The sequence below is a fragment of the Mastomys coucha genome, unplaced genomic scaffold (genome assembly GCF_008632895.1).
Source record: "Mastomys coucha isolate ucsf_1 unplaced genomic scaffold, UCSF_Mcou_1 pScaffold20, whole genome shotgun sequence".
Lineage (NCBI taxonomy): Eukaryota > Metazoa > Chordata > Mammalia > Rodentia > Muridae > Mastomys > Mastomys coucha.
In genome coordinates this window covers 97,183,508-97,211,316 of record NW_022196903.1, presented here as the reverse complement: position 1 = coordinate 97,211,316, position 27,809 = coordinate 97,183,508, and the positions used below count along the sequence as shown (strand labels likewise).

At 36.4% G+C, this 27,809-nt stretch overlaps 1 protein-coding gene and 1 non-coding gene across 6 annotated transcripts in view; both read right to left on the bottom strand.

The window, feature by feature from the left end:
• Positions 1-27,809, bottom strand: part of Chl1 (cell adhesion molecule L1 like) — a 207,346-nt gene that overhangs the window by 119,634 nt on the left and 59,903 nt on the right. The window lies entirely within an intron of this gene.
• On the bottom strand, positions 21,026-21,087 carry LOC116100120. The gene has a single exon (XR_004122475.1). It is a non-coding gene; the product is annotated as a U7 small nuclear RNA (small nuclear RNA).

The window sequence follows — 27,809 nt, the reverse complement described above, 5'->3', positions numbered from 1 at the left end:
ACCCCAAGAGGATGTATCCACCCCTCACCCCACCCTGCCAGGCCTGCCCACTCCCTGGGATCTCGAGTGTCTCAAGGGTTAGGTGCATCTTCTCCCACGGAGGCCTCTGTGTCTGAGAAATCTCAAAAGTACAGGTTAGCTGACATTGGTCTTCCTATGAGGTTGCTCTCCTCAACTTCTTTCAGCCTTTCCCTAATTAAGCCACAGGGGTTGCCAATATTAGTCCATTGGTTGGGTGTAAGTATCTGCCTCTGTCTTGGCCAGCTGCTTGCTCTTACTCAGAATTGTAAAAAAAAGAAAGAAAGAAAGAAAGAAAGAAAGAAAGAAAGAAAGAAAGAAAGAAAGAAAGAAAAAGAAACTGCAGGGAAAAAAAGGAGAAGTAACTGAGGAAAGGAGGCCCAATTTGGGATCCGTCTTAAGGGGAGGCTCTAAGGCTTGACACTATTATTGATGCTATGGTGTGCTTACAGACAGGAGCCTACCATATCTGGGTTTTTTGATAGTCTTAGGTGACCCCTGTTAAAGAGTCATTTAACCCCCGAAAAGGGTCACAACTTATGGTTTGAGAACCCCTGCTTGAAAGAGAAGGCTTATATTGTTTCTGGTAGTATATAAATGCAGAGTTGAACTTATATTCTTCAGCAATCTATGTTTTATGTAGATCCTGATTTAAATAACTCTGAAAGCATGACACAAATAATAAAGGCCAACCAAAGGATACCTCATGGATACTACTTAAGATTTGTATCTTTATTTTCTATTAGAGGATATCAGTTATGCATTTGAGATTCTACTTTCTATACTTCTCATCGTTGTATAAAATCTTTGCAAATTTCAGGTGCCAAACACTCAAAGAATCTGCAGGCACACATGCACAATTTGCATACACACATGCAATTTACAATGTTGCCATAAGGTAATTAGCAATTGGATACAGTTTGCTGCTAATGAGGTCAAGGTTACAGATTTACTGTTCCACTGAGTCTGCCTTTTGGCACAGATCCATTGCTTCTGTTTGTCCCTGGACCCCTAGGCTTCTATTTCACAAATGCTATTTGTCACAGGAATGGCCTGTGTAGGAGTAGACAAGTGTTTTGTTGCCAAACTTCAGTCTAGTAATCAAGGCTCAGCATTTTTCTGACAAGTGCCACATGTAGAATGCACTCTACCTTTACATTGTTATCCCCATTTTATAGATGTGTAAACAGTAGTAGAATGGAAAGCATTTACATAGTCACACAGCTGAAAAGCACTCTATTTTCCATCAAGAACACGACTTATGAATATTGACTTTTCAAATTAGTGTAAAAGAATATTTTAAAAAATTAGAAACTATTATTGACTCTAGCCTCCTTTTATTCCTTTGATCACCTCTGGAATTTAGTATGCTGTATTTCAAATGCAGTATAAAAATATACACTAGCTTCTCTCTGGTGATCCTACTTTGAAATACCAATAGTATTTTCAGAGAAAAAGCATGGAAGGGCTTCTCCATATTCCTATAAACACACCAGTCATTCAGATATAACTCTGCCTAAAGAATGAACTATGTCATTTTTTAAATTCATCTTCACATCAAGATGGTTGGCTTGCAATTCCCATTTTGATTTGTCCTATCATATACCATAAAAGATGAAGCTATGATCAAGTCATTACTCAAGTTGATATTTCAATCATCCTTCCAAACAGCTTCTTACCTCCAAAAGGTAAAACTACTTTTAAGGCAACCATACAGAAGGCACTGCTGTTTACACTAGAAGTATTTCCAAACATAAAAATCTATAAAAGCTTTATTTGATTAATTCAAGAAGACCAAAACAGATTCTGTGGTGTTTTGCACTTACTGCTCTTATCTAATTCCAGCAGGATTATAAATGAACAGAGTACTCACAGGATGCTAGTTTTCCAATTCCACAGCACATAATCACCTAAAATATAATTTAATTCACCCAGCCTAGATGTTTTGAAAGAGTATCTCAGTCCTATTTAAATTTATGGAAAATTTTAGGAGTCCTGAGTAATGCCCCTAGCTCTACTAAGACTGGAAAAAGAAAATAAAGATAGCATTGCTCTGGTTTCTTTCCAAAATATCAGATAGAGTTGCCCCGTGAATAGTTTTCTTCAGCTACTGCCATTTCCCCAAATGACATTACGTGCTTTGAAAACTGTAATTATATTTACCTTGTCCTCTGAACACCTCCTGCTCCTCACCATAGAATATTCTTTGAGTCATGCATATTTCATATTTGATTTTCAATGGTTTCTCAACTTTTGTCACTGGCCCAGGGACCTACATGTCCTTAAGACAACACAGTCATTGAAAAGGTTGGATAGACTTCTTAATGAACAAGTGTTGTCCACACAATACTGTGGTATTTTTTCACAGGCTTAAGTACATAGTAAGTTGATATGCTGTGAGACCCTATATGCACACCTAAAGTGAATTGTTTGCATTTCATAATAAATAAGTCAATATGAGTGAATAATTCATTCCCATCTCTGTTTCCTTATCATTATTCAGCTCTCAGGTTAATGTCACCATTGAAAGCCCTGCCTTGTATAATAACAAGGCACCTTCCTATCTTTCCCTCTCAATGCCACTTAATAATGAGCAATACAGAGAACATTTTTGTTGAGTTACTTGTTCCCTTTCTTTCTAAATTCACCAAGACACCATGGGCTTCACCAATCTTTTCCCACCAAGTAGAAAACAGTTAGTGCGTATAAGATGAACAGTGATGTTTGTGGAATGAAGTGATCAGAGAAGTCAATATGAAAGAACACAAATGTATGAACACTGTAGCATGTAGTAAGCTGTCCCATCCTTAATCATTGCAATAGGTGGATCTGAATCACCCATATTAAGGGCAGAAAGGAGAGAATGGCCATTATTACAATGCCTGACCACAGACAGGGGTTGTTTAGGGCAGCTCTTAAAAAACAAATGCAACCTACAGTAAAATAAACATAAGAAATAAAATGATATGCTGGGAAATATATGTTGAACCCTCCACCCAAAATATAATAGAAACATAGGGAAATAAACACATAGACACATTCAGTACTAACTAGTAAAATGCCAGATATCAGATCTATTGAAGCAATGGGCATACTAACTTCAAATAGATTAAACACTCCTGTGACAAACTGAAACTGGAAAGAAAATTAAAAATAAAACATGACCTACTTCTTGTCATCTTGAAATGAAGATTTGGATGCAAACATATTTATGAACTGAGAATAAGTCTCTCTTGGAAAAGTAAAATACCATTCTAACATTCAGTGAAATAGACTTTAATTGAAACAGATGTTAATGTGAGAGACAACAGTGATTATTTTAAATCAAGAAAAGTTCCAATTCATGAGCAACATGCAGTGATTATAAGCATGCATGCACTTAACAAAGGGTCTTGAAAATACATACTGGAAAAAAGCAAAGCAAAGAGAGAAATAAGTAAATCATTAAATTAATGAGAAATTTATCAATCTAACTTTGATAATTAGTAAGAGAATCAGGCAGATGATAGACAAGTTCACATCTGCAACAGATCCAAATATATTGTAGTCTTAGAAAGCTTCATGCCACTATATCAAGGTTACATAGCTCTGCATTGATCACTGAGATAGAGGGGGAGGGGTAAAGGGGAGGGACAGGGACCAGGAGGGGGAGGGAGAGGGAGAGGGAGAGAATAAATTGAAGACTCAATTGTGGACCCCATATTAATCTAAATTTTATAAGGTAAGCTCAGCAGGCTGAAGATGAGGGAGCAGTTCCAATGTCCTGCCACTTAGGAATTTTTTTTTTTTTAAATTTGTAGGCTTGCATTTCTTCTATGAAAGATTTTAGCTGATTGTCAGTGACCTATCCATATTCTGGAGTATAATCTAACACAACAATAATAATAATCTCACATTAACAAAATAACAAAATTGTTTTGACCTACTATCTGAACACTGCAGGGCAGTTAAACAAATACATAGACAGTCTACCATCTCTTGTCCTTTTACTAAGCTAAATAAAGGATGTGGCTGTAACTCAATATGGATTAGCAGCACCAGTATGACATCAGGTATAGGAATTCACAATGGTGCTGTAGGTGACAGTTCAGCATTAACATAAATGCTAAAGGAAGAGCACAGTGGAGAAGGGAAGCAAGTAGCTAACGATAAAATCCAAAGACCAGGATAGAAATCTTCTTCCTACTATGTTCTTGGAGACATGTGAATCTTCCAGTCTTGTCAGCTATTTGGAAGGGAAGGAGGAAACACTACACAATTACCAGCAAAACTAAGTAATCTAATACGGGAACAGTATTTCTTAACCTGAACACTGTGTAAATTCCACACTGGATAATTATTGCACAATAATCCTTAATGTGCAAATATCCTGCATGTTGAGGAATTTACAAACACCATTGAGCTCCACCCTTAAAATATTCAATTTAGTAGAACCAATCCTAACAACTAAAAGTATTTCTAGATAGTTCCTGATGTCTTCTGGGGCAGTCACTGAAATTGAAAAACAATGGGCTATAGAATGTAATACTATTAGTTAGAAAGTTTCCATTGAGAAAAGGGGAAGGAGAAGAGGAAAAACAGCATAAGTAGAGAGAGAGGAGAGGTCAAATATCTTATTTTCTATCACTTACACAATGTAGATTTAAGTCAGTATATTTTATTATGTATAAGCAAGTATGTTTATCTATGCACGTGCACCTTTACAAAGGGGACACTTTGGAAGTGGAGGATGTGGACCAGTGAAAGACAGGAAAGAAAGGGAGGGAAGGAAGGATTGCTTGAGTGAACATAAGAAAAGTATAATGGTATATACATATAAAAATGTAGTAATGAAGCCCATTAACTAGTATGCAACGTGAAAAAAAATTCAAATGATTACGAGAGTAGAAAGAAGGAAATTCTCTAGCCAACAGTTTGTGTAGTTGTGAAGTTACACTTTTGATAAATTATCATAAAAGACTAGGGATAAAGAAGGTACTCTTTTTCTATTAGCCATGAAAGTACACCTGTTTGTCTAACCCAACAAGGAAAACTCTCTTAGTTCTTTTCATTATCCTTCTCTTATCCTTCCTCATAAAGTTACTCAGCTAATGGTGACTAGAAGGACAGTATAAAATGATAGACTCTTCCATTCCTTTTCAATGCAGTCAAAAAGAGAAATAAATTGAAAAAACTTTACCAATCATAAAAATGTTATTTATTTTTTTTCAGAGGTGATGAGATGGCTCAGTCAGTAATGCACTCATTATAGCATTAAGGCTGAAATGTCCATCCTGAGAAAAATCCATGTTTAAAAGCTGAGCCCTGTAGCAGGGAATTCTCTATAAACCCATTGCTTTTTTCCAAATAGCATGCTACCAGGAGCTTGTTTGGCTAAATTGGTGAGCTTCCAGTTCACTAAGGGACCATGTTCCAAAAGAAAAATAAAATAAAATGGAGAAAAAATATTGAAGAAGATATCCAGTTTTGACTCTGATCTCCAAATACGTGTGTATACTATTCTGTCTCTGTCTCTCCCTCAAAAATACATATACACCATAAATAATAATAATACAGTTTACTAATTGATTTTTATCAAAATTTCATGTTTTTCTGGCAATAATAATTGCCAGAAAATTTCTTTAGCACTGTAGAACCTTCTTAGAAATATACATAGACATTTAAATTCATTTAAGTGAATTACCCTATATCATAGTAGCAACTAGCTTACAAGGTGCTACAAACTAACAAAGAAAAAGCCCATAGTCTGGACTGGATTTGGGAAACATTTTTTTGTAGTTGGCTAGTGAAGTACCAAAATACTAAAACAATACAGGTTATTGCCATTGATCTAGGTTACACACCATGACTTTACTGTAAAACCCTATAACTAAAGATATCACATACTCAAGTCATAAAACATGGCAGTATTAAGCTGGTATTCACCTAGAAGCATCAGTCCTCCTGTCTAGATTTCATAGTTCTTGAAGGTGCTATGAGCATTACCAAAATTAAAAACAAAAAAGGTAATCCATAATCTTACACATTTGTGAGATTAATAATCCCTAATCTTACCCATTTAGCCAGTAATAACCTGCTTGGCTAGAAATGCATCCTGGTCCATACATGAACATCATGGGAGTAAACAAGAACTTTCTCCTTGGAATTAAAGACCAATCTACATTAAACACATACCTGGATCCATGGTCATAGAGAAGAATCTATGACTAGGCATGTCATAAGACCTGGGGGAAATTTACTACTATTGCCTTGTTATGGAGTATAGAATTAAACAAAGTACTAATAACTTATCACTATATCAATAGTATATTTCTCAACCTTCATCCAAGAAGCTTCTATTTGCAATAATTGGTAAGGGTTCAGAAAACAAGACTTTTCAGGCTTAAATACGACTAAATAACACACCACCCTCTTATCATGGCAAAAGATAGGCAGAAAGATTATAAGAACCAGAGGAGATGGAGGACTACAAGTTAACAGTGATTTCAGGAAACATTAGAACAGTTATATGAACTCATAGTGACTATAACAACATGCATACGATTTGGGAAAGCTCAAGCCAGACAAAACACCAGCACAAAAAGGGACCTGGGTACGAGGTCCCATTCTCAGGCAGAAGCTACTTGAAAATGACAGCTCATTAGAGAATGAGAGTCACTGTGATACAGTGGAAAACCATACATTAAATAGGGATCCCAAATTGGAATTGATGGGTTTGAGAAAGCAAACAAAGAATGACAACAAAAACAGTACACAAAGTTCAATGATTAAAGAATTTGGGGGACATATCTCTAGGACGAGTTCAGAGGGTAGGGTGAATACGGACAAAGTACATGGAATGAAATTCTCAAAAGACTAAAAGTAAAGCTAATGTTATTTTAATGTTTTCTTATTTTAAAATGATTAGATACTTTGCAAAATTGCTTAATTATAATCAAATAAGTGAAATAAGCCACTTACAAAAATGTTTATTTAGCCCACAGATATATAAGTTTATGGTCAAAATTGAGTAGTTTAGTTTGGAGGGCTCTGATGGAAGCATCAGATGGCAATGTCTGGTAGCCTATTTTGAAATATATTGTTTACATCATAAGCCAGGAAACAGAGACTAAGAAGTGCTATAATCTATTCCAAGAGTGACTACCTTCCATTAGGCCCCTCCCCTTAGAGAGTCTATTGCCTCTTAATAATCATACACAGGAAACTAAACCTTTTATGGATTGGCTTTTGAGAGACACAAATTCAAACCACACCTAATATTGTACATGTCTGCATAAGTCTCACGAAGACCTCTAAACCCCAGTTAGATTGCTTAAACACAAAATTCTTGTACTCTGACACTTTCAACCAAATTGTAATATTCCCTCTAGAAGGCAGAGGGAATATCCTGAGACCCAAGAGACCATGTAAAATACCACGTGCCTGAAAGGGAGGAAACTTGGGAGATTCTCAAAGGCTCCTCCCAGCTCCACAGAAACACTAAGCAACTGCTGCAGAGGATGCTGAACATCCCAAAGCTAAGAGGCAATGTCTTGGATATGTTCTTTTCTCTGTAAGATATGCAGAGGGTTCTGGAGAATCAGCCTCCAGGAGCCTCATGGTGTTGGGGAGGGTTTTTTAAGTGACGTAGCTGCATTCAAATCATTCCTGCTACAGTAACTACTCACCCATACTTGTGAGAATAACCTCCTACTAGATACTATGCTGGGCTTCCATGCCATCATTACTTTGATATGTTCTGAGTTCTATTTCTGGGGGGAGTGGAAGTGTGTGTTACATCTCCCCAGCAAAAATACACACAACTGTCATCACCATTGCTAGCATTCCAGTAAATGCCTTCAGTCTACCAGGTACATTTACAAATGTGTTTTTATATTAACAAATATATTAAAAGGCTCTGGTCCAAAATGCAGACACAACGTAGCATTCTTACAGCCCTGTTTTTATTTGATTTTCTTTCTTTTACATTTTGGCTGATGAAAATCAGATTTTGTCCCACACATATCCATGATCAGTAGTTGAAAATAAAGATTGCATTAAAAAGAGAGAGAGAGAGATCTCCATTTTTATGCAGAGATTTTACACCCAAACTAAAATGAGAAGAAAAAAAAAAAGAGCTTGGCAAGTTAAAGGCATTAACACATTTTCAAGTAACTTCTCCAGTGCAATTTTCTTTTCCCCTGGCTCAGCATTTCATTTTTATAGCTTCTATTAATCAAAGCCAAGCAGGCCTTAAGTCTCCAGTTCCTACTCCAGATTTTCCAACAATGGCTGTCCTCCTCCCTCACTGTCCCTAGTGCTATCTCCCCTGGCCTCCATTGTTTCAACTTAGCCTTCTCTTTGCCCTGTTCCTTCAATCATCCCAATGCCATCATCCTTTGAGAGCAGTGACCATCAATTTCTGAAACCATGAAACAAGGACAAATGTTCAGATTCCCCTCAGGGAATTCATGGAATAATAAAGACCATTTAAGAAGTGCCAGGAGAAATTGATTACTCCAGGAGTCGGAACAACCAGCTCAGATTGGAGAAGAACAACAGCATTTAGTCACAGAATTGGTGAGAGAAAAGGGGGGAAAGACAACTACATTCATCTTGTTCTGCATTGTATTTGGATATCAGAATTCCCAGAAGCTAAGAGACATTTAAGATGAGAAGAGCTATAGAAGAGAACTCTATTCAATTGAAATAAACATTGTATGGTGCTATTGATATGCAAAAATATACTCAAAATGATCTAAAATCAATATAGGAATGTGAGGACCTAGTTACCCTCTCCATTGTTAAGTAACTTGACCAAAAATTATCATTACACTGAGGTAGAAAGCTGAGAATACAAGGTTCATCTCTGTTTTATGATTTAAAGTATTTACTACATAGTTTAGGATTTAAACATTTCTGTAACCTGTTTTTCTCATTTTTGTAATTAGTTTGAGTGCCACTGTCCTATGAATCATTCTTCCACTTTCTCCTATAATAATGCTTAGAGGGAAGCATTAGAAAGTGAGAAATAAGATAATCTTCTCTGTTTCTTGAAACCATTGACAAGTTTAATAAAAATCAGTACGTGAATTGCAATCATACTGGATCTTCCTCCTGCAGAATTCAAAAAATACATTTTTCTCTTTTAAAGCTTAGCATAGCCGAACATACTTGTAATCTCAGTGCTATGAGGGTGGGGCTATAAGAATCAGAAGTTCAAGTTTGGCCTGGGTTATATGAGATTCTGTTCAGAAGGAAAGAAAGAAAGAAAGAAAGAAAGAAAGAAAGGAAGGAAGGAAGGAAGGAAGGAAGGAAGAAAGAAAGAGAAAGAGAGAAAGCAAGCAAGCTAGTTCATATTCATATTCATGTTCATGTTCTAATTTGATAGAGTTAAGATATGAAAGCATTACCTCCTGCATAAGATTTCCAGATGGCCATTAAGATGCTCACAAACTACCTCCTTTAGTAACATCAGTGTGTGGCCTATAGACAAAATATTTGTCCAGTACACCAAGCAGACCAACATACTTTTAAATGTCATAAACTTCCAAATATAATTTCTTCTCATTCATTTCATGGATACTGATTTAAAAAAAAAAAAGCTAATTTTATGTCAGTCACAAAACCTGCTGACAGGTGTCTCCATATGTTACAACAAGATCTCCTCGCCATGGGTCATTGCTTTGAAAGGAGCTAAAGGATGCTTGAGGGACTCTGACACAGCGAAAGGGCCTCTGGGATCTCACACAGTATGCCTGACAGGTACAGAATTAACTCATGGCATCTTTGTATTTTCTAAACATGACAGCTCCCAGATCCATTGCCACTTATCACAGTGGGGGCTGGGGAGAAGAATTAACACATGCAGTAAGTAAATTCAACATAATCTTATATTAATCCTATTGAGAATGTACTCACAGAGAATATCTAAATGGTTAAAATTGCAGAAGGCAGTAGCCAAGTACATAGATAGTAAGCAAAGTAATTCTTTTGAGAGTGGGGGAAGTCCTGTAATTTTAATTTGATCCCTAGCCTAATTTCCATAGAGCCAATGAATAACGTATTCAGCATAATATGTTGAAGAGTGCTTTATCTCTTCTTGAAGTGGAACAAGAGTTTCAGTCAGGAGCTGAGGAAGGAGTTAGGATTCCCTACTTCCTCCCCACCAACACACACACAGAAGAGCTCACACAGTCCATGTCTCTGCCTAGCACAAAGAAGACATAGAGGGTCAAGCTCTAAGCTTTATAGTTATGTAACATGGTATTAAAAAGCATCCATGTAAAACCATTTCTTGCTATTGTCTCTTATGGAAGCCTCATGAACAAAGACTTGGAGCAAGAGGGATGCTTTTGACTTTGAAAGACACCAATTGTCATCCCAGCATATGCTAGGATCCCTATGCTGTCCCTTGCTCCACACAAATCTATGAAGGAGAAATGTTACAACTTAGGATTTTATTTACCCCAGCCTTTACAAGCCAAGATGATTCAGGAAGTATATCTACAACACGTGCCTATCATCTTTACTACATAATTTAACATAATGGGATGACAGATATGAATTATGATAATTGCTGTTGCCAGAACATTTGAAGATGTATGAGAACTAAAAGAAATAATGACTGGACATAATTTTAGAAGAAAGATAGAAACTGATGCTTTGGACTTAGATTCCAACAGCTCTCTAATCCAATTCCTCCCATTATTTATTATTAAAGATGATTATAAAAAACAAATCACTCACATCCTGAGTTTCCACCTGCAAATGGGTCTTGGGGATTAAATGGGACAAAATATTAAATTTTTAGCAAATAATTTGGCATATAATATATACTCAAATACTAGTATGAATAAAATAATATTTAAGTTACTCTTATTTCCTTTCATTTAATGCTATTTATATAAATATGCACTTTTTACTCAAAGTAGGAACATTTCTTTTGACTCATAATAATGGATTCTATTCAGTCTCATCAAATAAAGTTTCTCACAGTTGGAAAGTAACAGGTTTGTTAAATACTCTATTCGACATTGTGAAGTGTAGGTGATAAGACAGACCCCCACAAAAAGGCCACACTTGTGATGACTTATGAGTCAACTTAGCCCTTCCAGTGATGACTGAAAAGCATCTGCCACTTTGCTTTGTACCAAAGTAGTGATATTTTGCTACAAATAGCATGATTGGATCATTTCATATAACAAATAAAACAATGCAGGGATAAATTTTTTTACAGAGGAGGAAACATAGACAAAATATTTCCACTGATACAAATTAATAAAAGCAAGCAAATGTACTGTGCACATTAAAAAGCATGCATGAACAACCAAAAAAAAAAAAAAAAAAAAAAAAAAAAAAAAAAAAAAAAAAAAAAAAAAAAAACCAAGTAGAATATTTGCTTCTGCCTTGCAAAGTATTGATTTGTTTTATCAACCTGATAATGGAAGTCTGATCAAGAGGTCAGACCTTTGAATAAATAATTTTAACAGAAAATGTTTTAATAAAATTGTGAGCGTGAAGCCATATAATGACAGTTAGAATGATGAAGAGCTTACCATTAAGCAGCTGTGTGAATTTAAATAATCATTATGCACTCCCTAAAAGTAGCAGTTTCACCATTAGTAAATAGGTACACTAATATTAGCCAGCTGGCTATTATAAAGAATGACATTCCTCACTAGGAAAGGAAAATATGGTTCTGGGAAGAGCAGCAATCCATACTAAGACAATGACTTGCCTAAATTGCTTCGTTACTAAAGGGGAACATTGCTTCTTCCATTATGAACTTGCTGAGGACATGTCATAAAGCCCAGTAGCATGAGAACTAAGGATGCCACCAGGGTCACAGCAGAGTATGTGGAAAGGAGAAGGAATTATATGCTCGGGAGCAAATTCCTGATTGTAAGAAAAAAAAGTGCTTGGCTACAAGTTACCAGCTTCCATCTATCTCACTGGACTAAAAACAATGAAATAATCAATGAACATACCAGAAAACCATAACATCTAGAACTAGAATGTTATAGGTTAACGACCTTAAAAGCAATTCTTTCTTCATTTAACTAATTTCAATATTAGGCATATTTATCCTGCTTACCAAAAGATAGCTTTAGTCAGCTTAATGGTTTTGAATGCATTAATTTTAGCATGATGTCTCTTAGTCAAATAGAAAGATTCAAATATCATTCAGACAGAGAGAGAGATTGAGAGAAAGAAATAGGGACAGACACAGACACATACAGAGAGAGAGAGAGAGAAATAAGAGAGAGAGAGACAGAGAGAGAGACAGAGAGAAAGGCACAAAGGTTTTCAGAGAATACAGAAATCTTGTTTTCGTCTTATCTGTTTTTTGCAGTCTACCCAGAGGAGGTGAGTCTCACTCAGGAAGTAATGAATGAGCTAAGGGAGGGGAAGATGAATTGTCCAGTTAAGTAAGAAAAAAAAAAAAGGTAGTGAAACTCATGACTAGGCATATGTGGAAAGTTTACCATCAGAAGACTAGAAATAGTATGCAGATGAAATAAGATCTTTAAATGACCTTTACCAAAGAGAAATGAAAGATCATCACATTTTAAGCAGAACAATACTGTGGCTAGATTTGTATTTCAGGAAGTACTCTCTAGGCACAGAGTAGAAACTTACCAGACTACAACAGACAAGAAACATATCTATGCCACAGCTAAATTTGTTGAATGTTTACTGCCTGTCCACTGTCTCATTTATATAAAGCAAGTATATTTTAATATTAAAAACAAGAAGCATTTATATCAGTTTTTTTTTTTCTGACTGTAATGTGAAATCTCCCAACAGGACTATGTGTTTGAGCACCTGCACCCCAGATGATGATTCTGAATTAGGAAGTTGTGGATGACTGGAGACTGGTGCCTATCTGGTAGAAGTAGGTCTATGGAGGGAGGATCTAGAAAGTTATATCCACTTCATTGACTAGCTTAAATTTTCTACTTCCTAGTCATATCAGTGGGACCAGATGCTTTAAACTCCTGCCAACACAGACTGGCATGCTCTTTCACTATGCCTCTCCTTCACAGCAGACAGAAACCATGAGACAAAGTAAATTCATCTTTCCTTAAGTTGATTCTGACAGGCCTTTACCCACAGCAATAAGAAAAGCAACTAATACTTACATGCATAATTCTTCTGTAAAAAGAACTCATAAAACAAACAAACAAACAATCCATATTTCTCCATCACGATCCAGGTGCTCATGATTTTACATCACATTTACTTTTGTCCTTACACAAGAAAGAGGGACAGAGAAAGAAAAATGTGGACATACTAAATTCAGCTTCAAGCAAATATTGATGAGACCTAATAGTAAAGCAATAAAAGTCTTTAGAAACCAGGTAATGAATAAGATTAAAGGAGATAATGCAGAGGCAAAGGGGAAAATGATTACACTTGGGAGTGACAATTATGGCTACAGAATTAAAGAGCTTAAGTTTTTATGAGGGAAAAAAAGGACAGTTAAGCTAAGCCACATTGATCCAGGTATTTGGATGAGGAAATTTCTCTTGGCCTAGAACAGGCAAAGTGCCTTCAGAGGATATAGTAAAGTGGTCAGGAGTGGGCCAAATTATTATGGTCATGGAACCTATACTGAAAACTTTTAGTTATGTGACATGTTTACTTAGCAAGGGAAATGAGACTGAACAGCCTACTTTGGTTTCATAAGGAACTTAATTGATTCCCATTCCCACTGTTCTTTACACAGTGCTTTCTTCCCACATTCCCAAGTTTCCCTAGGTCTTTGTTTCTCTGGGACAAGTGTGTACCAGATTCTCACAGAGCTGTACCTGGGTTGAGAACCATAGTCTGAAAGGACCACACATCGAAGGGGTTTTCCTGAACCATCTGATATGCAGCAGTTTCATCCAAATTGAACTGAAACATTCCCTTCCCAGAAATAGAAGGAATGCCCACCAGCCTCAGGAAGGAAACAAACTAAGGAGTCTGGGAAAGCTGAAATTTGCAGGATTCACAAGGCCTGCCTGCAAAGTCACAGAAGCAACACACAACTGGTAGGGCAGTGCAATCTCTCCAACTTGTGGAGCTGCAGAAAGATCCTGGATTGCAGCACCTTCAAATTATAAGACTAGAGTGAATTTTTAGACACAGAGCTGATTTAGAGTCACCCATGATCCTGGAACTCTCTCTCAGCCCTACTCCTATAGTTACCCCAAAACACGCTGGTTTGCCAAGCTGGGCTACAGTGGAGTTGGGCTTTAGGTTGTGTCTTTCCTGCCTTATGTGGGGCAAAGAGGCATTTGTTCCCATCTCTCCAGGAAAAGTTGCACAACATCATCCAACTGAAAATAAACAATGTCTTGGATTACTTTATTTACTAAGAAATGTTATCATTTGATGCTTTTTTTTGTTCTCTTGATTTATATCCCCCATACACACAATGATTAAATTTAATTTTAATAAAGAAAGAACTTGGCCATTTTCAATTCTGTGTCCTCTGTACCAATTGCTTGGAAATCACAGGAATTAAAAGAGTGTTGGGGGAAAGCAAGAGAGAATGAATGAGAGGATGAATAGTGTTGAGAAAAGTACCTGTCAAGCTGTTACTTTTAGGGTTACAGTTGAAACTTTTACTCAAACTTTTGTGGACCTCGACTTTGACTTATGTGCCCAGGAACTCCTCCCTGATCTTGATACTTCGTTGTTAGGATTGTAGTAGCTTCATAGCATTCTTAGTGATAAGACACCCGATGATCTTTGCTTTACACTTCTTCCCACTGAAAGAGTCTTAGCTAAAACAGTAACTTACTGCTTAAGTACCTGAGGGCAGACACTAAGTCTAATTCTTTTTGTTCTTTTTTTTTTCTTTTAGTTTTCACAGAAGCAAAATATATTGTATCATAAAGAATAGTGTTTTATTCTTGAACAAACTCTAAGAAGGAAAGATAAATGTTTAATACAATAAGGCTTGAAATTTATGAACTAGAAATGTATCTACACTGTTAAAAAAATAATGAAAGGGTCAGAAAGATGGCCCATTGTGAGAAAGTGTATACTGTCAATCAGATGACAGTTTGATCTCTGGAACCCACACACTGGAAGGAGAGAATCAATTATCTCAGCTTGTCCTCTGACCTCCAAATATGCCCCTCACTGCACACAAAGTACATAAAAAACCAAACAAATAAATACAATAAAAATACTTTAAAGGAATATATCCATATTACCAAATCTAAAACTTGGAAGAAAGCTCTATCTTTTATGCAAACACAGCAAAGAATTGCACAATAATGTGATCAACATAAACAAAAAAAAGTGAAGATGTTTGCACTATAGCTAAGAGTTGGAAGGAGACAATAGGGTCTAGACCAACAACAAAGAAAAGACAACGATCAAAGGTAAACCATCATAGCACTGAATGTAAACACTGAGAAGTTTTAAATAAACAATGTCCCACTATTATCTGTCACAGTTACATATATTTGTATAAATGTCATGCTTTTAACCACAACAGCAATATGACAATCAAACACACAGTGACCATGTAAATGGTTCAATTAATAGTTAAATGGTGTGTATTCATAACACTAGTAGAGGTCATTCATATGCACTGTTCAGAAATAGAAGAATCTCAAATGCTGAAACCCCAGTACATTGTGGGAAATGTCTGTTCCCATGACTTCACAGCCTGAATGTATCAAAACACTGCTTTATCACAGTGCGGCTTTTAATAGTTGGAAATATGACTACCAAGTAGGAATGTCACAAAAACATGATCTCCTCTCAACATAAAAGATGGCTTTTCATAAGAGTGCTTCAGACACAGCACACATATTAAATGGAAGAATGACAATGCTTCCCAGCACACAGTCCTCCTGCCTACATCTATCAGTGTTCACTTTGATTTCCAGTTCCTCTCTGCAGCCTCTCTGAAGCTATTTGTGAGATAACCATATCACACATTTCCTGATTTCCAAAGCTTAGCATGAAAATGTCCTCATTCTCAGCTCTGTGTCCCTAGCTTTCTATACAGCTTGGTCCATTCCCATTTACACGCTGTTGGCTGTTTTCCCTGAGACTCACAAATGAAGACTTTCAATACTCAACCCCCTTCCTTTTCTCTTGTGAGGACCTCTGTGTTTGTAAGGTTAAGTGTTAACTGTAAGAATAGTCCTAGAAAAGGCTCTTTGTAATTATCTCTCCACATAAGACTAGAAATGATCCTTTTGATAATTAATCTGAAGTCTGAGTTATTATATTTATCTTTATTATATAATTGCTATTGTTACTTATCAACAATAAGGAGCTACTGCATGCTCTTTGCTGACCCTCTCACTTAAAGCCTTAGTAATACAAAAAGCACATACACATGTTGTCACTTACAGGCAAAATTGAAATCAAAAACAAATTGCCCAAATTGAGCAGAGGATTTTGGGGTTGTAGGAAATAACCTTTCTTTCCCCCCCATTTCTTGCGAGACCCTTAGAGAATGATACTTATACCAACAATGAATTATTTTGATTAGACTAAAGAGGTGGTTCTGGCTCTTTGTACTGTGCAGTATTTAAAACAGACTCTGTGACATCTTCCACCATAGAGAAGACATCTCTGCTCTTTTCGAACATCCAATTTGGACTTAATAATCAAAATAATAATAATAAAATAAAATAAAAATAGAAAATAAAATAGGCCATGAACTTTAAAAAGAGTCAGAGGGGCATGGGAGGGGCTGGAAGAAAGAAACAGGAAGGAAATTGTAGTTATCTTTTCATTGAGGTAAAAATGTACTAAGAAAAAGGAAATGTGAAAGAATGTCACCTCTTCCTACTTCTCTTAGGGGGCTTGCTCTAAAGGAGACACATAGTGAAAGATGACATCTGACTACCCTGAGATCTCATTAAGAAGAGGTCACAGCAAGACACTCTGGTCAGAAGACCAAGCATCAGTTGCCAGCCACATCTGAAAATATTCTAGTTGAGAAAAGCCCTTGCTGGCTGTGTTTTATCCACCATCGCAACTGTGAGCACATTAAAAATGTCTATCGAGAAGTTCCCTCATTCTTAGCGCTCGAGGTACTGGGTAGTGTGTTGGTCTCTGGATTCTGCCTTCTAATCCCTCAGCCTACAATTGGCTAGGAAAAAAAAATGAACATGGGGGTCTAATTCTGCCCCAATAAAATAGGAGGCCTTTAGAATTGTCCAGTCTAGCTTTCACTACTGACACAGGAGCCCAAACGTGTTTATCTCTCCACACCTTTTGGAAAATTCTTCTTTCCTATTTCTCTACAATATCTCATTATTCCAGAAGCTTAATGCCGTGATGATCTACCAGTAGAACTCAGTCTAATTGGAAATGCACTCCTTCCTCATTGTTGTCCAGGCCTGTGCCTGGAAAGAAATGAAGTGAGAAAAAGAACTTATTCTCTTTTACTATTCCCAAGGAGAACTCAACATTAGCACAAGCTCTTTTCTAATCAAGCCCTTGTACAGAGTAAACTCCAGTCACACCTCCAGCTCCTGTAAACTCTTTTCTAATCCAGCCCTTGTATGGAGTAAGCTCCAGTCACACCTCCTGCAGCTCCCTTACCACTGCTGTCCTTCACTCCTGCTACACCATAGCCTGTTTTGGTCCCACGTGGGTTAAATGTCAGCAGGCTAGTTCTAGCTAAACTTCATAATATGAAATGTGTGTGATCTAAAGAACATGGTTGCATCCTTGAGGAATCCAAATTTTAAAAAAAGGGAATCTGGGTTTACCTTACGTCTGGTTCTGCAGCATTTTCTTACCTATCCCACACTGTTGCAGAAATACTTGGATAAATTCATTATTAATTTTTATAACCTAAAAGTGCACACACATCTCTCATTTGCAATAGTTGTTTGTAAATCTAAAAGAATTTTTTCCCCATACCACTTGACTTTTAGATGTCAAAAGTATGGAACACATTGTAAGTGGAATTTTCCTTTGAGATAATTATGAATGGTTCACAAAATTAAAAGCTAAAGCATTTCAACTAACTACTCTCCCCAATTTTACCTTCCTTTCTTGAAATGCATAAGAAAGATGACTGTTAACACATTTCAGGGAACTGAAACTTTTTCAGTTCTTAAGAAGCTCCTAAGGATAGATTCTAGCCTTGCTTTTAGTGTTTTGATTTCACTGTGTAGTTCAGTACATGTTTCTAGTCAGCAGGTGGAAAATAAAAACAATTACAATAAACAAAGACCCATTCAATATCCTTTTGTCACATCTTCCTAGTTCTCAAGAAGTCTAGAGCTAGTGTTTTAGCCATTCCTGAATCAATTCTCTTTATACCTTTTATTTTGGAATACTGGAAAATGAAAAGAATGCTTTATTTTTGAAAACCTTTCCCAATAAATAGTAAGTAATTTGAAGGCCAACTTGAAAACTCCAAATATTTCTATTTCTTTTATGTGTGCCCATAGGACTATAAGTTGTAGAGATGTTTCAAATTATCTAATTTTTAATTTTGAAAGATATATTTATGAGCTGTATGATAATCTTTAAATAATGAAGACATCGTTATTAATGCAATTATGAAATTTAACTCAAAATTTACTGATACCACAATCTAGCCCATTTTCCCTTTGAATTGCTAATACTTCTAGAAAACTTCATATTATTCTGAATTATTTTCTTCATTGCTTAATGTAAAGGAATATAAACCATAAAGAGTTTGAGAAATCAATAACCATTTTCCTACAAATCATTGTATCTACCAATATGTTTGGAATAAGACTAAACAGAGTATGTGGTGCTGGCTATAATTATGAATACAATAAACAGCAAATGGGGCTAAATGCCCAAACTACTAACAAGGATGTAATACCAATGCATATTTTCTAGAAAGGAGATAGCAATTAGAATTGATAGGACAGATCAAACCAATATTAAAGTGACAAGATTCATGTATATGAAGTCTCATAATATCTTTAATAAAATCAAGGTCTGGAGAGATGACTCAGTGGTCATAATTACTTGCTGTCCTTTCAGAGGACCTGAGTCAAGTTCCCAAAACTCATGTTTGGTAGCTGTTAACCTCTTATAACTCTGACTCCAAAAGGATCTAACACCTGTGGTCTCTAAACATGTGCTCCCTCTCTCTCTCTCTCTTTCTCTCTTTCTCTCTCTCTCTCTCTCTCTCTCTCTCTCTTTCTCTCTCACACACACACACACACACACACACACACATATACACACACACATACACATAAAGACATATACATAATTTAAAAAATTTTAAAAACATTAAAGGAAAAGAAAAATGTAGGTATTGGCCAAAGAGATGACTCAACCAGGAAAAACACTTGTTTCACAAACATGACAGCCTGACTCAAAATTCCACAGCATGCATATGTGTCTTCTGAGCATGTTATCTCAGAGTTATAGGATTCAGAGACAGGAGGATAACAGGGCTTGCTTCCTGAAAACCTAAATACAAGGAAAGTAAGAGACCAAGTATCAAAAAAAAATAGACAAAAAGTGATAGGTATTTTGACTTCCGCATATTCACCTACACACACACATACACACACACACACACACACACACACACACACACACACACAAAGCTGAGAGAGGCAAGGGGCAGGAATGGGAATTCTGCACAAGCTTTTCCTAGTTTCTTAGAGAATACTTCACATGATGAACCCTTTTCTTCAGAAAATATTGTAAGGAGAAAGTTTGTTATGAAATAATTAATATTTTCTTTTTTTATAAAAATGGAGTTGTGTAAATTAATGGGAAATTAGCTTGATCTCTGAGAATCACACAATAGTTTAATTATATATTTAATGCTAAAAATCAGTGAAGATCATGGCATAATATGTACAATGATATTACATATTACAAAAAGGAAATTTTACAAATTATGCTTTAATTTTTGGCTTCTATTAGAACAAATCAAACACACTCATAGTTTTAAGAACAGTGTCTAGAAACTTCATAGTGTTAAAATTTCTGAAGAAAAGAATATAATGAAGTAAAATATGAACATAAAATAGAGGAAAATTAATAATCCCAGTGCCCCCAAGGCCTAAGCCATCTTATATTTGCTAATTAGGATTTTATGCAAAATAAGTTACTACTAGGGCAAGAATGAAATTCTCATTAAATTCTGTGCCTGGGAGTCACCAGGGAAAGCTGTTGAAGCACACTTTAGTATCATTCTGAACAGAGCTCTTGCTACCAAATAACACTGCCTTAACCTAAAAGGTATCACATGTTTGTTTAATTATTCAGTAGACATGTATTAAAATCCTACTGTGTAGCATAAAAGCAAATACAATAAATATAACAGTAAAAACATATACAATAAATATAGCAGAGAATCTTTCCTTCCCTCTGGAAATATAAAATGTATTCTGGAAATAACAAATGAATGCAAGGAATCTGCTATAGCAGTCCAAACAGCAATGAGAACAACTATACAGGTAAATGATACACAGTTGCTGACACATGCATTGTAGAAGACTTGGTTTCTAGCACTTCAGGTGTTAGTCAATAAACATGACTACTGGATCTGCAGATGATCTGGACATTGTATGACTACTATATGAAGTATAAATTTGTCATGGGGTGTTCTGATACAGTTGGAATTTCTGCCATGCTGACTTAGAAAACATCCATCCTCAATCCTAAGAGTTGTGTCCATTTACAGCATGGCATCATTGTTTAAAAGCTCTACCATACTGCTATTTCTTTAACTGTTAGAAGCTCAGTTCTCATCTCATGCTGACCATTTCGGATCAACACTACAGTGTCACATTCAGGTTTCTATATACCGAAGTTCTACCAAGTACCAGCCTCAGCTTGGAGAGGGTGTCCTGAGGAAGGGCTGCTTGGGAACAGCAGAGGAAACAACTCAAAGTCAATGATGGGTGCCAGCTAATAGCTCTATAGTCTACTTGAGATGGCCCACTAGATAGGTGATTGCTTAAGACAGCTTTCTGCTTGAGACATCTCTCTGTTTGAAACAGCTCTATGCTCCTGATAACTCTCTAGATAGCTCACTAGATGACTCTTGAGTTTTCTGACCAAAGTCAGAAAACCTGCTAGAAAAATTCTAAAAAAGCTATGTTAGGTCTCCAAGCAGCTCTTTCTACTTAGCTCTCCCTAAGTAACTCAGCTCTTGCAGGCCAAAGTTCAGTCATTTATTTACATATCAATTCAGTCAGTTACCCTAGGATCCCTTTTGATTAACCCATGAATCAGCATTTTATGACCTTAGGCTCCTATTCTTAGAAAAGGACAGCAAGTATAGTTTTTAACATACTAAATGAATTCAGAGATCTACTTGCCTTTGTAAAGCAAAAACAATAACCTAGCTGGGTGGGATCCTGCTCTAAGATCATCACTCCCACCTGGACCTAAACTTGCTCTTTTCCAGGCTGACCTTGCACTCACAAATCTGCCTGCCTTAGTATGCACAGATACTAAGTTTAGCTGGTTTGCATCTAGCCCTGAGATCACCACTCCTTAAATCTCTTTATCTTCTTCCTTAATATCTTTCTGGTAAGCTGGCACCTTAGTGTAGCTGCCTCTGTTCTTTTTGTCTATGGAGCCCCTCATACAATTGACATTGCATCCTTATATTTTGCATAGTTGAGAAATCCTGTAAAGGTCAACTCTTACACTGCTTTATGTAGTCTTGAATTCATGTTTTCCGAATTGTTTTTCATAACTGTAAGGGCTGTACTGAAGGTTACAGTGTTCCAGAGATATATCCTTGCTTCCCAGAATAATGCTGTCTCTGTTTACCATGAAAATCATTAACCTTGTCAGAAAAGTCATTCCCCTGAAGGAAGAACATAAAGTAAAATATGTACATCATTATACAAATAAGTCTACACCTGGCAATTGTGTGCCATTGTGAATAGTACCAACTTAAGTCTTGGAGAAAACTGTAAAAGGACATGAGTTCCTTTATAATTTCCACCAACTTCATAGAAATTTATATTCGAGGAAATAATAGAAGTCCTACTATGTAGATAGGTAGAACTCCAAGTTCTTAGCTGTTGTCATTGAACCCCTCTTACTCCATGGGAATTGTTACAAAAATGTATCTTTATTTGTCACACTCTAGTATTACTCCTATAAACTCTAACCACTGCTGTCAATGATTGGTCCAGAGAAAAGAAGATTTGAGCAAAGACCATTGTAGCTATGGAAGCAAGTCTATACTAAAAGATCCTCTCGATCATGAAGTCACATGATACTTCATGATCGATCGAGAGGATCTTTTCTCTTAGTACAAGGTTATGCTTCGCAGAGGACTATGTAAACAAAGACGATCTCCATAATAATCTTTGAGAGAGGATCACAAAAATAGCACCAGCAAGAACAAGTGAAGCATAGTCAAACACCAACATTTTCAAAAACCAAGTGGCCTTTCTTTGTCCCTCATGGAATGATTGGTTTGTTATTTGTTTTGTTCAAAGGCATGTTATTTTGCCCAATCTTTTTTTTTTTAAGATTTTACTTATTTATTTATTTTTTATTAGATGTTTTCTTTATTTACAATATTTCCTTTCCCAGGTTCCCCTCCAAAAGAAAAAAAAATAGAAAATAAGAAAAAATACATAAAAATAAAAAAACCCAAAAACTAAAACAATCCCCTGTTCCCTCCCCCGTCCCCCTGCTCACCATCCCACCCTCTTCCACTCCCTGGCCCTGGCATTCCCCTACACTGGGGCATAGAACCTTAAAGTAGCTTAAAGTGTTTTGGACAATGAAAATCTGTGATATCACTGAAGATTATTATTAAGTAGTTTATTCCAGTTCATTATCGCCTTATCCAAAATGCTTGCCTTCCTGGGAATCCATCAAGTCTAAAACCCTTAAGATATCAACTCATAGATATCCTTGCTTCAATATGAGAACTATTGGCCCTAGCATTGGATCACCATACCTCACATACAAAGTCTTTGTATCAATGTGTAAATTTTACAAGCATAGCAGGTGAAGACTTCATGTCATCCCTTACTGGGGCTTTAAGGTCACAAAAAACAGAACTTGCATTTTTTTTCCCGTAATCTTCAGTCATAGTTTAGTGAAGAATATGGTGTGTTCACTAATTGGGAGAGTTTCTTTAATTAGTAATGATCAGTAAATCACATGACACCTCATAATGTATGGTATTTGAATGACATCTTAGAAATTTCAAAGGAAATCTTCACTGAACACTTGCTATGTTTTTTAAGGATCCAAATGTCATCACCTGCTTTAAGCACATAACTGTTTGTCAGGCAAGCTTTCCTGTGGTCACTGCTTTATAAGAAAGCTAATTGAGACACACAGATGTTAGGGACTTTGACCTAGTTCATACAGTTGGCAAGTAATGGGAGATACAGTATGAACCTCAACTATTTGTTTTCATGCTTACTTTCTTACTCCTGTGTAACACCAACTCTTAATTACATGAATTACAGTATTCAAATAACAGATACAGCACTCAGTACACAGACGATCTCATTTAGAAACTGGTCACGTTAGTAACACTAGTAATGTTGGTGGCATAAAAATTAGAAAAGTCTAATTTCTTACCCCCATTTCTTAGTGGGTCTTGTCATTAGCCTTTCTTATATGGAGTGTGTAGCTATCTGTGACTCCTTCCTAATGTTTAAAACTAAAGGTTTCTAATACTGTCTTGATCACTGACCAGAAAGCAGTGACTGGAAAGGAATGTTTACACAGTGTGGAAAGATGTCTCATTCACTAAGCACTCTGCTCGTTTATGCAAAATATCTATTGTGAAAGGGGACAGAACGTCTTTGTTTTCCAAAATGACACATTTCCCCAACTACCCAAAGACGACTTCTTAATCAGAATGTTCTTTGTTAAAAGGCCAAGGATCATCCATTCTGATTTAGATTATAATGATGGCCCTCAAACTTCAATACTATCCCCAGACTCTGAGGAGTGCCAAAATAGGAGGGGGCCAGGGCAGATTTCTTTGGGTTTTACAAAACACAGTAGACCTAATTATATATGTATGCCAAGCATAAGTGATTTAGAACAGGGACATTTTGTTTAACAGTCCTATTATTTCTTAAAGAAGACAGTTATTAACAAAAGTATTCTTATGGTTTTTAATTTAAAGGGTGGGTTTCAGAACTGCTTTGCAAAGCAGTATGACCTTCTTATTGCTGAATTATTCTACTGCAATGCAAAATAAGAGATTTACAAGTTCCTCTTTAAAATTATACTCTGGTCTAGTAAAAAGAGCAATAAAAGCCATGGTTATGAGGGGATATCCTTTATTGTGTGGATTTGCTTTAAAATTGGTACACAAATAAATAATTTACTTGTTCTTTTCATGTGGCAATGGGTTTAGTGTCATTTGAATGGCGCACATAAAGATTCACTCCAGTCATTTAACTACTAATTGGTTATGCCTACAGTAAAGTCTGAATGACAGACAGAATGCAGCATCCTATGGACAACAAAATTCAGGACTTTCAGGCATTTCTGCACATACAGGGGCAGTGCGTTTTTGTCAGGACTACTCATATTCACCAAACTACAGAAGGAAAGGGTTGTCTTTAAGATGGGTGTTGGTACTTTCATACTTCTGAGCACAGAATGTGAATACAGTCAAAATGCCCCATTCATACAAATGCCTGTAGCTAAGAATAGTACAAAAATATGTGGTCTCACTCAAATAATTCTAATGTGCAGTAGGCCAAACTCAGATGTAGTAAATATTGGGTTATAGGACCTGCAAAAACCTGGCTGTAAGAAAGACAGAAGTAAACACATGCATACATCAAGACATAATAGGATTGTGACACAAAGGGGACTTGATATATCAATTATGTGAACAACCATTTAGATAAGGATGCAGATGTCTAGATGCTTGAACGAGGCAGAGCAGTAAGAAGTGTAAGTGGAGGAAGTGCACATATATGAAGTGTTATGCAGCATATCCCTTTGGTTTTTTAAGTTTACAGTGACAGATAAACCTTTTCCATCCCTAATTTTATGAAACATGAAAAAAAAATTGGGCAAAGCATGGCATACAAGGAAGTAGAAAATTCAGGGCCATTACATTGTAAATGAAGCATTTTCAGTGAGGTATTAGGCCAGTCGACCACTTTGGTTTGTTTGTTTTCCTCAACTATTCCAAGAGCTGTTACAGCTCTTTTAAAGCACCAATGACACCCTCGTATTGTGATTGAATTAGTTCTGTCTGATAGCCAGAAGTTCATATCCCAATCTCTAGCAGGATCAGGATATGGGGGAGGATAGAAATAGGTAAATTGGGACGTTTCATGAGTTCTGGAGCGTCATGCTAGGGCAACTGAAATCTAGATGGGTCCAACTTATTTAGCAGAGAGATCTTTAAAATAATAATTTCTTTAAATTATTCTTATGTGACACAGCATTTAGACCAGTGCTCAAAATTCAAAGTCATTGGGAATTCTGCAGGTAAAGGGTCTTTTTCTTAAATAAGGTCATTAGAAAGCTACCATCAAGGATGGACAATGGATAACAGTCAACTTGTTAAATGAAAGAGAGAAAGATATCTCCAGAAACTTTAATGTGGATGTTCTTACTGGTAGGTATGTTTTGTTCAGTTTGTATAATGACATCTTTAAGGCTTCCATTTCTCAAACATTAGGTGTTCCAGCATTAAAGTCCTTATTTCTTTAATAATGAAGCAAGTATGATGAGAGTGGTCTTCCTACAGGGCAGAGCAGTGAACTTCCAAAGTTTAGCAGTGATTTCTGAATGAGAACAACTATTTTTCTCCCGAGGACTCCAATCCCCAGAGGCCTGTTTTATAACGTTGCACTGTCTGGTCCCTTATGTAGTCTATATAGAACTATATCCTGAGCAAACTCACTCTATCAAAGCCCCCATACTAATTCTCCATCTTGAGAAGCTATTGGTGTGTATTACTCAATTTCCATCAAACTGTCAAAGACAGTCCACAGCTTTCCTCTACAATCAGTACCTTTTTGTTCACAGTTCATTTATTCTGATACTTTCTGATTTGGCTCTTCTCCAACTGCCCTTAAACATTGAAGCTAATATTTTCTAAACTCACCTGTCCTAGGTTGGGCCTCAAATCTGATGGTTACATTATAAATAACCAAGTCCCATGGGTTTTACAATTAGACTGCTGTTTTTTTTCAGAGTCATTCTTTCATGATTTATACATGTTTACATCTGCACCACACAAATTTTAATAGAGCACACAGGTGATAAATAGAAACTTTAAAAATAGAATTTTAATTCTGGGTTTAATTTTGGTAGCAGCTGACTCAGTTGTGGAATGTTTTGTGGGGAAATGGCAATGTTTTCTGAATTTGTTTTCTCTTCTCTCTTACGTCTCTCTCAACCACTCTTCCTTTCCCTCTGTAATCTCTCACCATCCATTTATTTCCCCTTTCCCCCTTTTCATCTTTTCTTCCACTCTACCCTTCCTTTTTTTGGTCTTTCTCCCACTCTTCTCTTTCTTACTTTAATAACTTGATCTCGTAACACATGGCAATAGCAATTGTATGAATAAATACAGTGATAAACTGAATAAAACTGATTGATTAGGAGATAGATGCAGATGCAGTAGGTATATTTGTTTGTGCCTTTGAAGACACAGGCTATGAAACACTGACGTTTCTTTCTGTTCAATGATCAAGGTAAAGAATGGGATGTGTGTGTCCCTTCTTAATAGCTAGAAGCAGAGTGTGTGGCTACATCAGATCTGTGCTGAATATTCTAACTCCTAATTTCGATTATTCACATTTTATTTGAAGGGAAAAGTACAATGAGTTTAATAAGTAAATGGGACAGACAGTGGGTTTCTCGAACTATCAAAATCAAAACATGATAATTGGCGACATTCTGTCAGCCATAGATAGAACTGTAGACGCCTGCTGCAAAGGTCTGGAGGAAAAATTTCATTTAAAAACCATTTTGGATTCCCTAATCTTATTTCTTTCTTATTGCTCTTCCCAGTTATTTTATTAGGCATGAAGCTTATAGGAAAATAAGAGTTTTTCCCTCCAACCGAAGCCTTTCCTTTCCATTGTTATCACTGATGTCTGCATCTTGACTTGCTTATACAATTACTCCCAGCTATGCCAATTATATAACCTTGTTTAAAGACTAATCTGTGTCTGGCCTGGTAAGCTGTAGTATTCTACATGGACCCGCAATGTATCTGTCCTTGCTCTCGCAAAGGCTTGAGAATGTTCTAAGATATAGGAGTAAATTCTCAAACCTTGCACCATTGTCCAAAGAAGATCTCATAGGAGATCCTCTTGTTTAAAATAACAAACCTATGCTACTACAAATTCTGTGCAACCACAGATAGTGATCTCACATTAGTTGTCCAGAAATGTGCAAGTAGATTTCAATTTGAGATAAATAAGGCTGAGTCAATGCCTTGATTCATAAGATCATAAGGATACTTTCAAGAACATAAAAGAAGACAGAGATGTTTATTTTATTTCTGGTGTTTCTTGAACTGACCACTGCACTCACTTATATAAAATCAGTCACACTAACATCTTAGTGTGGGGTGAAACACTACCTTGAGTTCTACTGCCATAGTTTTCATTATGTTGCTAGGCTATTCTTCAAGTCAACACTCCTACTGCTTCAGTTTCACATTGCTTAGGTACCAGACAGGTGCCTGTGAGAAATTCTAATTCTTTATCCCTAGAAAGGTGCTCAGCAATGCATATTATATTGAGAAACAATGCTTCTTCACTTATTCATTTAAGAATTTTATGAGTGCAGGGTCCCCAGTGAAGGAATTAGAGAAAAGACCAATGGAGCTGGGGGGTTTGTAGCCCCTT